General features: G+C 43.6%; 1 long non-coding RNA gene across 1 annotated transcript in view; it reads right to left on the reverse strand.

The window, feature by feature from the left end:
* LOC146572785 (uncharacterized) overlaps window positions 1–10,516 on the reverse strand; it is a 42,549-nt gene extending 32,033 nt beyond the window's left edge. The window contains exon 1 of the long non-coding RNA XR_014892752.1: window positions 9,540–10,516. This is a non-coding gene — a long non-coding RNA (uncharacterized LOC146572785). The remainder of the gene's footprint in view (window positions 1–9,539) is intronic.
* Between the last annotated feature and the right edge of the window lie 186 nt (window positions 10,517–10,702).

Consider the following 10,702-nt stretch of genomic DNA (forward strand, 5'->3'; position numbering starts at 1 on the left):
ATGACTGTATCTGCAGCACCAAACAGACATCTGCCAATCGCCCTGCGGACCTCATTGTTACTCAACACCGGGGCACACAAACGCTGAGCCGAGTTCAGTCTCCAACAGATTTTTGCACTGCAACGAGAAAGTTGCCAATGAGGTCTGCCAACGTGCATCGCTGACCCCGAATAGCCAGAAAACAACTGGAACCTGATGTGCCCCCGGACTGTGGTGGGTAAGACAGAGAGAAGACAAGAGAAAAGGAAAGGAGGCTGAACTTGAACTCAGCTCAGGCAGCAAAGCACCTCTCAGCTACGAGGACTGCATTCCTCTGCATACTACACAAACATCGGCACTGTATCTGCACTTGCATATTCAAACAGAATGACAAAAATAAACAGCTGACGATGAAGCATGGCTGCTGATTGAAGTCATGGCTCAGTACCTGCAAGCAGTTACGCATACCCTATAGAAGACTAACAGAAGGGAATAATATGGCCAGGTGCATTTGTGTGCCACATTTGTGTTTACAGTTATAATCCAGCAAGTCTAAAGATCTCATATGGCTATGTGTACAAAAGACACACCTCCTTCTCTTATTTCTCTTATCGCTAAAACCTGGGAGGCATGTGCAGAGTTTATTTTGACCTTTCTGTCTTCCTACAGCATGATCTGACTGCTGTGTGCAGCAAAGCCTTGGCTTTTTGTTTGTTTGTTTGTTTCATTTACCACTGCAGCATGCCGTTTCCAGATCTCTTCAAAAAGTGGCAACTGAAATGTATTTCTTCAAGAGTTTATTTATCGATGCTGGAATTCATAAGTGGATCTTTCACATCGCTCAGTCACTGCGAACTGAGTCATAGAAGCGATTCATAAATCGAGCTAGTGATTTACTTCCACCACTCAAAACGTAAGGAATGTCTTAGCTAGTAGAGACAGTAATAATGTGTAAATCAGTCACTGGGAAACATTTGTGGCTCCATCTAATAAAAAGCAATCATTGGTGCCAACAGGTCACTGTAGTACCAGCATAACCATGAAACATTTCCATGGTATGCATTAAAAGTAGCTGCCAATTTTATGTGTGACTGTAATACTTTTTATATGTACATTCACAGAGGGATATTTCGTGTGGGTCTCAGAGTGAACAGTATTCAAATGATTTAAACTGGATTAGCGGACAGCTGATGTTTCGGGGCCTCCGGTATACCCAGCGGATAGCAGGCCAAGAGTTCCTGTTCGATGTGCCAATCACTGGTCATGAAAGCAGATGCATTTTTAAAAAGAGAAACTGTTGTCAGGCAGCAGATGACAGGTTCAAAATTGCATTTCGGCTAGTGTGTTCCCCGTTTTGCTTCCCCCTACACAGCCTGCAGACCTGCAAGCAAGCGAAGCCCACTCAAACATCACAAGTCAACCAATGGAATCCAAAAAGGGTCCGCTACCAAAACTTTTGTGCTGTCTTAAAACCTGGTTTCAAAGAGCAGAGGTGGGTGTTACACAATTAGTGACATTTTTACTTGTGTTTAACCCATTGTCCCAATTTTTCCCAGTGAACATTGTGAATATGTTCTTACTTTCTTTGTAGAAAAAATGAGTAGTGTGAGAAATAATACTTTTTCTTCAGCATCTCCGCTGCCTGTTCCTACCCCAGCTCAACCTGTTATTTTACAAAGATCTCTGTTCAAAACTGTCTTTCAGTCTTATCAGTTTGCTTTCATTAATCAAGACCAGAACGCTATCATCCACCCATTAAAAACAGAAAAACAGCTTGTCGCCTCTCTTCTCAGTAGTTACAGGCTAATCTTAAAATTACCTTTTATTGCTAACATTTTGGAGAATGTCATAGCTAAGTGGTTTGGACAAAAAAAGCATCTTGGTAGATTTCAATCTGGCTTTCATAGACCTCATCAAAACAGCTCTTCTTAGAGTCTCAAACAACCTCTCGATCCGAAGTGGTTCAGGGAAATGTTCTGTTTTGCTGATGTTGTTCTGACCTCTGCCATTGACACTGATGACAATCATGTTATTTGTCATAGGCTGAGATACTGGTCGGTCTCTATCGGCGTTCTCTTTTAGGGCCCTTACTGTTTCTCTTATATCTGTTCGTTCTTTAACACATTTTGAGCACTCAGAAGGACATTTCTTAGCATGGCTATGCAGATGACATTCAGTTATATATCTATTTTAAGCTCCAAGATATTTCTGTTGCACATCAAACTTATGCGAATAGATTCTATTAAAAGTTGTTTAGCTGACAATTTTTGCCAACTTAATGAAGAAAAAACAGAAGTTCCTGTTTGTGCCTTTAAGGCTACGTTCACACTGCAGGCGAAAGCGCATCAAATCCGACTTTTTGACCCTATGCGACCCATATCCGATCATGGTATGACAGTGTGAACAGCACAAATCCGATATTTTCAAATCCGATCTGGGTCTGAATCCTGATCCTGCCTGTGGCCATCTCCCTGTACAACGCATCCACTTAACACACTGGTTACTGCTACAACTACACATGTTTCTTTTCCAACTATTTATTTATGAGTGACTTATGTATGTATGTATGTATATATATGTATATATTGTACTATTCTTAGTTAGTGTATTGTCTGTCTTGTCTTAATGTTGGTTTAAAATGGAGCACTGTAACAAAAAATAATTTCCCCCAGGGATCAATAAAGTATTCTGATTCTGATTCTGATACATATCTGATGTTTTAGAAAGCGACTGCTGTTTGAACGGTCATGTAGCATTAAATCCGTCTTTTACGTCACTGACACAAGACAGACGCCAATTATCAGCCCTGGCCATCCAGTGTAGATGTCAGTGAAACTGCTGGGAAGACAACGTTGGAGAAATGTGAACATTTTATTTGTACTGTATAATCTGCAGATTCTGACAGAAATCTGCAACTATCCTTTGAAGCACCGCTCCTCTCTAAAACAGCAGTAGAGATAATTATTAGGCCATATGTAAGTAACAAAATAACTTTATAACTTAAAGCAAAATTGGGAAATGGAAAGTCTGAAACAAGTCTTTATATTAAGGGCCATCAGTCAAACAATACTGGTTGGTCTGGGTCTAAACAGAGCGTGCTGTGTGTGATGTCTTCTTTTGCGCATGCGGGCCGCTTTGAGCGTTCACACTAGAGCGCGTTTGCTGTCACATTTTATTTGTAGTGTGAACAAGCAGACAAAAAAATCGGATTTGATAAAAGAAATCGGAATTGAGCATTAAGACCTGCAGTGTGAACGTAGCCTAAGAGATTTGTGCCTACGGTTATGGAAACTGCCAAATTTTCTATCAGGAATGTTTGTGTAACTTCTGACTCCGCTTTCACTTTGGTTGCTCGCGTTAAATCTCTGGGTTGCTCTTGTTTTTAATCACTTAAGTTGGCAAGGACAAGGACTGGCGTACATCAGTGGAAGTTTTTACCCATACATCCCCAGCAGGTCCCTCTCCAGCAATCTCTCCATCTGAGCCTGAAATCTGTGAACATTGGGGTATCTTTTAAAAGGCAGCTAAAAACTTACCTTCTGTTCAGAATTTTTGTTTGCAAGCAGAAGCCAATCAGAAGAAAGCTGGCTTAAAGCAGTGGTTCTCAAATGGTGGGGTGTTGAATCACTGCAGGTGGGACTCAAACAACCAGGTGAAAAATATGGGTTAAAATAAGGGTTATTTTTAGAGAAAATAAAGGGTTTGCTTATGTTAATCTCCTGACCTTTAAGTAAAAGTCAGCTTGAATCCTTCTTTGCACTGTTAATGATTGAGTGTGGGGTGTGAACATTTTTTGCCTTCTGAAATGGGGCGTGCCAGAAAAAGTTTCGGAACATCTGGCTTAAAGAACGGGGAAGTGCACTAAAATGGCTTATTTCAGTCAGAGTGACGGAGAGGCTCCACAGAGGCCCAGTATAACATAAATAAGGATTATTTTGAACTGTGAATCTTGCAAAGCTACTCTAGCAGACTCCCACATAGAAAAATGTACTTAGAAATGAGTAAAGGTCCCCTTCTAGGTGGTTTTCTAACAAAGTGCTGAACAGTTCCTCTAAGAAAAGAACATTTTTATGTTTATTAGAGGAAAATGCTTAGCATAGATGAAATTAATTATGTGTACACTGTTCCTGTACTGTACTGTACTTCAGTGAAGTTCAAGAATAAAAAATTTAAAGCTGGAAAAGACCATAATAGGTGTGCTTTACTCTTTCAAGTAAGAAATGACCGTGAGAGATATGTGATAGATGATTATATTAATCTCTGTGTAGTCCAACCATAGCCAGTGTCACAAGCTCTGGCTACGGCAGTGCTGCAGGCATCTACAAAGAGAAGGCCTGCTCCAGTTTTTTCTCCCTGTCTCCCTTTTGTCTGCAGTGTTTGCTCTGGATTTGAGTGGTTCTTCTGGCGTTGGAGTGCTGTCGGCCCACGCCCTATAATGCCAACCTCTGTTAGAGAAAGATCTGGGTCTGTGCCACCACCGGTAAGATGAGGCCTATGCTAGTGTTATGGGCGTGCCAATTTCACCTGTTGAGTCATGCCACTATCGTATATTCATCGCCAGCCTATTTGCTGCGTGTGCAAAAATTAATTGCTCGTAGTTTTTGCACACCAAACGGTTTGGTGTGGCAGGTGCAGGCATCACATATGCATGTATAAAACAGATGTGGGTGCATTTGCTCACAGTCATTCAGACTTTCTGCTGACTCCCTGTCATGGAGTCGTCTGTTAACACCCAGTTCACCAACATTCATATCCGAGGACTTAAGCTGTTGAATCGCAGGCAGATGAAGAGAAGCCACGGTGCATGCTGCGCCGCTACCCCTGTTACCTATATTTATTCTCTGTCTCGTCATCACTCTGCACAACTCTGTCGTCCACAGGCTTGCTGTTGTGGCACATTTATCTCTGTAAAGATGGGTTCACATAACCATGAAAGAGCTACTTTTTTGTAAGCCGAGCTGGACAGAAAGAAAAGAAGCAACGAGACTTAAAACATCTCCCTCTGTTCACTGTGCACTACCGATACATATTCATAAAGCAGTTCTTCTCCTTTTGTAAAGTTTCTTTGATAAAATATTTTGACAGTGTTGCCTAATTTGGAGCAAGAGCAGAGGCCTGCACTGACTTGCTGTAATCTAAAACCCAACTACAAGCCGATAGTTACTGAAGTAAATCTTCCGTTTCAAAATACCTCAATATTTAACATCGATCATACTTCTCATTCTAGACTTTACGCCCGAATCTGTCTGGTCTCCGACAATGTTTCTACCGTAGCTACTCCGACGTGTCAGGTCAAACGCAAGCTCTGTAAGCAGACGTGTTCTCGGATACCCAGAACGACCTTTAAGAGTACAAAACGTGGTTATCAGAAGGGTCATTATGGCCACTGCTGAAATTCAAATGCCTTTGGTCGATAATGATGCAGTATTTCCAACATACGCTCGTCAGTCACTCGAGAGCTGAGACATTTGGGGAAAATTTGTGTGACTCAACGCAACTGGAGTAGGTTCAGCTTTGGTAAATAATTCATTTATCATAATTTGTGCCTTATGACGTGTCAAATTACACCAAAGTGGAACGGACCTGGCTTTGATGACAGAATCTAAAAAGCTCATCCCTTGTGAATTTGACCTCAGGCTCACCCGGATTCCCCCCCACCTTCCCTCTGTTCTCGGCTGGTAAAAGAAACGCTGCCTGGTGTTGAGCTGGTGCCTCAGGGACTGATGGCGGCTGAGCAGCAGCCATGAGGGAAGCACACTGTCAGTCCTGTGATAGCCGTATGAGATTCCACATGCTCTGATGAGTAATTCCTCCCTCCCCTCTCCATCACCATGTGGTTCGTGGCCCTGAGTCATCGTCCACACTTTCCCTCACTCCCTATCCTCTTGTCTGTCTCTCTCTCTCGACGTGAAGAGGTCTCTTCCTTCAGCGACCGTCCCACAGGGAAACTCAACAGAATAGCCTCCCTCAGATGACTCACTCGCCAACATCGAGAGCTCCACACCATCCACTCTCCAGCCATGACAGCCCACCACACCACACCCAGGCCTGGATCCCATGTCCTCCACGGCCCGCTTGCCTCTATTAGTGCGTGTCTTCTTGCCTGTCCTTTTCTGTTTTTCTGTCTGCCTGGTAGCCATTTTCTGTGTCTCTCTGCATAGCTGCTGTCTTGTCAAGATGCTTCATTGTTTACCTGTCTTTACACTCCCATCTGTCTGCCTGTATTTCTACCAGCCTGTACTGTACATCGTCATATTCTGAAATTGTTTTTGATATGGCTTCATGCTTGTCAGCTTGACGTATTTGTCAGACTACCTGCCTGCCTGCCACTCAGTCTCTATATCTCAGTATGTCCCCTGATACTCCAATGCAATGTCAAAACACAGAAGGACACCCAGCGTCGACTTCCCGTCTGCATATTAAACTATAAAGACTGGCACAACTGTAATGGTAATATTATTCAAGTCTGCCGAAGAGAAGCGTTGGATTTGTTAGTAAATAGATGCTTTTGATTTTGCTTGTGCAGTTCTCAGACAGTTGTGCATCCACAGACATGCAGTGAAACTTTTGACAAAGGTTACTGCACAACTGCAGATGGTATCCTTGATTTCACGCATTCTGCACTTCAAAACATATTGTGATTTCTATGGCTGTTTGAACTGAGGTGAAAAATCTCTGAATGTGACCCGTTGGCATGCACTTAATTGCGCCTCGGCCCTGCAGTGTGACAAGTTGCTCACGGGAAGCTGTTCAAAGATCCTCTACATGCTGCAACAGGAGATTTGTTGACCATTGCAAGAGCAATAAGGATTTTTAGGGGCATTATGACTGGGTTAATAAAACACAGCTGCCCCTAAAAGTCCCTCACTTTTCTTGCTGCCTTTTCTTTCTCTCTCCCTCCCTCCCTCCCTATCTTTGTGTCTCATTCCAAACTTTTGAGATCAAACTACTAGTACATTCGCTGGCTTTTTCAAATGCGATTTGGTGCATGACTCCGGTATCTGTTCAGCCCTGGCTAAAGAAATGAAACAACCTGAAGTGACCACCGTGTCTGGAGTTTGACCTTTTAAAGGGGCTGGGTCATATATTTCACGAAACTGAGCATGCTTTCCAGTATTTATGAATTGTATATTTATAATGGCAGAGTTTTATTGGGATTTGCAGTGACGTTTTTAAAAGGGAGTTGAATGAGTTCAGAGCAGAATTTCCGAGAAGGAGGCCTCCCTGTGTTCATTACAAGTTCAGCTTTCACAGAAAGCATAAACACAATCCGAGGCCATCACCTTACACAGAGTTTTCTATATGATGCACACGATAACATACACACGCGCTGACTTATGTTCGGAGAGCAGTGAACCCAGTGACCCAGAGCAGAAAACAACCTGGGAATTGTAGGAAAAGTCTATTTAAAGTAAGTCTACAACCCTGCCAACAAATGTTGAGGAGAGAATATGAGACAGCCGTGGTGGAAAAAAAAAAGAAAAAAAAAAGATGTAAGCAACACTGTGCAGCAAGTGGTGAGATGAGTCCGATTGGACCTTTTAAACAATGTGAAATGCCACTGAGAGAGGCTTGGCAGGCGGCAGCAGCCAGCACTGTTTAATATCACAATTTTAATCAGCACACTTGGTGACTATCCCAGAGCTCTCCGTAGCCATGCTGCTTATTCAAACCAGGCTCGTTCCACCAAGCCTCCCTTACTAGGCCCTCGGCTCTCATACTCACACTGGCTTGTACTCTCCTGCAGCATATATGGAGAGCTCTTGGCTGGAGTGGTTTTATCTGTTTTCTGTGATGTGTCATTGCACTGTAGTGTGCTACGTTGGAGGGAATCTGTGATGATAGTTGAGCGCATCTCAGCGAATCTTAGGTGGACTAGACACATTTAATGTGTTCTCCCGATTGGATTTTAAATGTACTTTATAGCTATCTGATAAGAGCGTGAAATAGTTCTATATGTAACGCTGCCAATTAGCATTAGGATGCCACAATGAATTTCATTAGAACGCCCAGAGGTTTGCAAGGTGTCAACTTTCCAGTAACTTCAGTCCACAGCTACTTATTATAGACGCAACGAGTAATGGCAGGCTTGTAAACACAAATGGCCTGCCACTGATCTGTTATACGCAGCCTACAAAACAACTCAGGTTCAAGTATTAAGAGTTTAATAAATAACAGTGACAAAAAAGATCAGCGTAACGACATCCCACCTACTGTGATGTCAGCAGAGTTTGCTCCATTTACAGGACACTTTTAAGTGTGTGTTAATAATCATGGAGGTCTTGTTTTTTAAAAAAAAAAAAATCCCATTATTCAGCAAATGTCTTACCTACGTGTCGCTTGCAGCACAGAGATGCCACCACTGCCCTCGGCTCTATTAATTACATAAAGCATCTAGTGTCAGGATGCTAAATTCATTAGTGAGGTATGTACGGCATGCTAGGGTCAGGACAGATATAGAAACAGGCCTCCAAAACAACTTCTTCACCATTTGACACACTTGTTCGACATAATAGAGGAGGCCACTTTAAGATTTTTGACAGCTCTGCCTGTTTTATTGAGATGCGTTTATGTAGAGCTTGAGCTTCAAGTTTCAACAGTAAATTCTGACTTGAGTGCTCATCTGCATTTATTAGTGCTTTGACTGTTGCTATACACCTACTTTCTTTTCTTTTGAGGGGGGGTTAAACAAAAACTAATTTGGCCCATTTTGGAAGAAAAAACGATGGGAAATGTAATTTGTTTTCAAAATAATTACTCACGAATTGTACAGCTACATGAGAACAGTGGGGGGGATATCAGAGGGTTTTTTGTCTTGTTTTTTACTCCAAATTCTTCATTGTATAAATCGGAAACAACGTCTGCTCTCGGTTTCTGGGTACACTTGACACGCACTCTTCTGTATGTAAAAAGTTTAAGCTTGACTAGTCAAACACCTTTTCGCCAATAATTAAACAGTGACGTTCACTGTTTGATCTATAGATATATTCAAATCGTTATTTTCACATAACATGACATGTTTTTTTCTTTACTTTTTAAAATACATTCGTGTAATTTTCTTGTCCATAAACTTTTAAAATTTAACTAATGTTCGCGTAATTTTGCCTGGAGTTTATATGTGTAGGGATTTCATTTATGGTCACGTTATGTTAGTGTATTTTTTTCCCTCAGTTTCGCCATAACATTTGCACTAATTATTCTGGGTAACTTTAAGCTATGTGTCTGCTTGCAACACAAAGGGTTTACCTCTGCTTTAAAATGCTGTCTGTTCCCTAAGGTTTTTTCTTTTCTTTAATAATAGATACATAGCCGAGGTGTATTGTCTATGACTTGGGGGGTCACATGAGCCAGAAACTGGGACTTTGTAGGCCAGTTGAATGAAATGAGGACTCACCTTGCCCGCAAAGACCCAGCCTCTGACACACTATCATCAGTCCCGTCGCCGGGGACTGCATGAGGAGGAAACTCCAGAGGTTTACATACCGAAATATCTCTCGACTGCACGATTTCACTTTCAGAGCAAATAAGAGAAGATTTAATCTGCGCCTGTTCATACATACCCTCTAATCTGCTGCCTGTCGGTGTTCGAAGAAGTAGGCGACACCGTCGGATTGTAGTTACCTGTGTACCGGGCAGGTGTTCGCATCCCATAGCCCATATGGAGACCTCTTCACGTAATACGCGCCGACTGTCTGGTGGGTTTGTCTGGCTGCCTGGAGGAGATCGCGTCTGCATGCGAAGTTGAACTTCACCGTCCATCCACCACCAGCACCACCGCCGCCCAAGTAATATGTGATCACTTGGTGTTGCACGCATCCCAAATTGAGCAAGATTATCCTTTTGGGGGGGTGGGGGCCGGGAACTGTCTTATGGAATAAGTCGGACAGTCCCCCTGGTCCATCTTTTTTCCTGTCTGTCCAAAGAGAAAAAACATGCAGACGCAACAGTGTCGAGCCTTGTGCCAGTCTCCCACCTCCCGCCCTCCCTCCCTTCCTTCAAGAAAAAAACGAGAGAGAGAGGGAGAGACAGCTTTTGCGTTTCCCAACGAGAGATCCCCCAGTGCGCACCCAGCCACTCACCCAATATCCATTCTGGAATGGGGGGCGGGAGAAAAAGGCACCCTGCTTGCGCCGCTGCTGCTGCCGCCGTGCTGCAGCTTTTCTAGAGCAGGATATTCCCAAACAGCTGGAAAGAGCTGATATATGGTGCTGCGCCCTCGTGTTGGGCCCTCCCCAAAATGGACCGGTACTAAGTGCTAACCTGGTTATTTTCAGCGCGTCACTGGCTCGTTTCCAATTATAGGTTTCCGACAGCGGCACAGCAAAGTGACCCCGTAGTCTTTACTACACTGCCCGAGGACCTGAAAACGATCGAGCACCACATACAGAGTAAAAACCCGAGCATGTGCGTTTGCTTCTGAACTGCACACATTCCTGCGGTGCGTTGGCTTGCCCGTCCACATGCGCCACAGAGGCCCCCGCGCTCAGCTGCGGTGTCCGGCGGCTCCGCGGCGGCTCGTCTGCGCCTCTCTCAAGGTGTTCCCCTTTTACCGATGCTGTGCGGGAGGCTATATACATCCCAGGTTCATCACACCTCTCCCGTTACCTCCCCGACCGGCAACGCGTTAGTGTGCCGCGACACCTGCTGGCTGCAGCGTGACGTGACACTTCATCGTTCTGTGTATGTTTCAAATGTAACCTGTATTGTTTCACGCAGATCACCG

Source organism: Mchenga conophoros, linkage group LG6 (genome assembly GCF_057382185.1).
Source record: "Mchenga conophoros isolate Kocher_MC1m ecotype Shallow Benthic linkage group LG6, M_conophoros_male_GT1.1, whole genome shotgun sequence".
In the NCBI taxonomy this organism is placed as follows: domain Eukaryota; kingdom Metazoa; phylum Chordata; class Actinopteri; order Cichliformes; family Cichlidae; genus Mchenga; species Mchenga conophoros.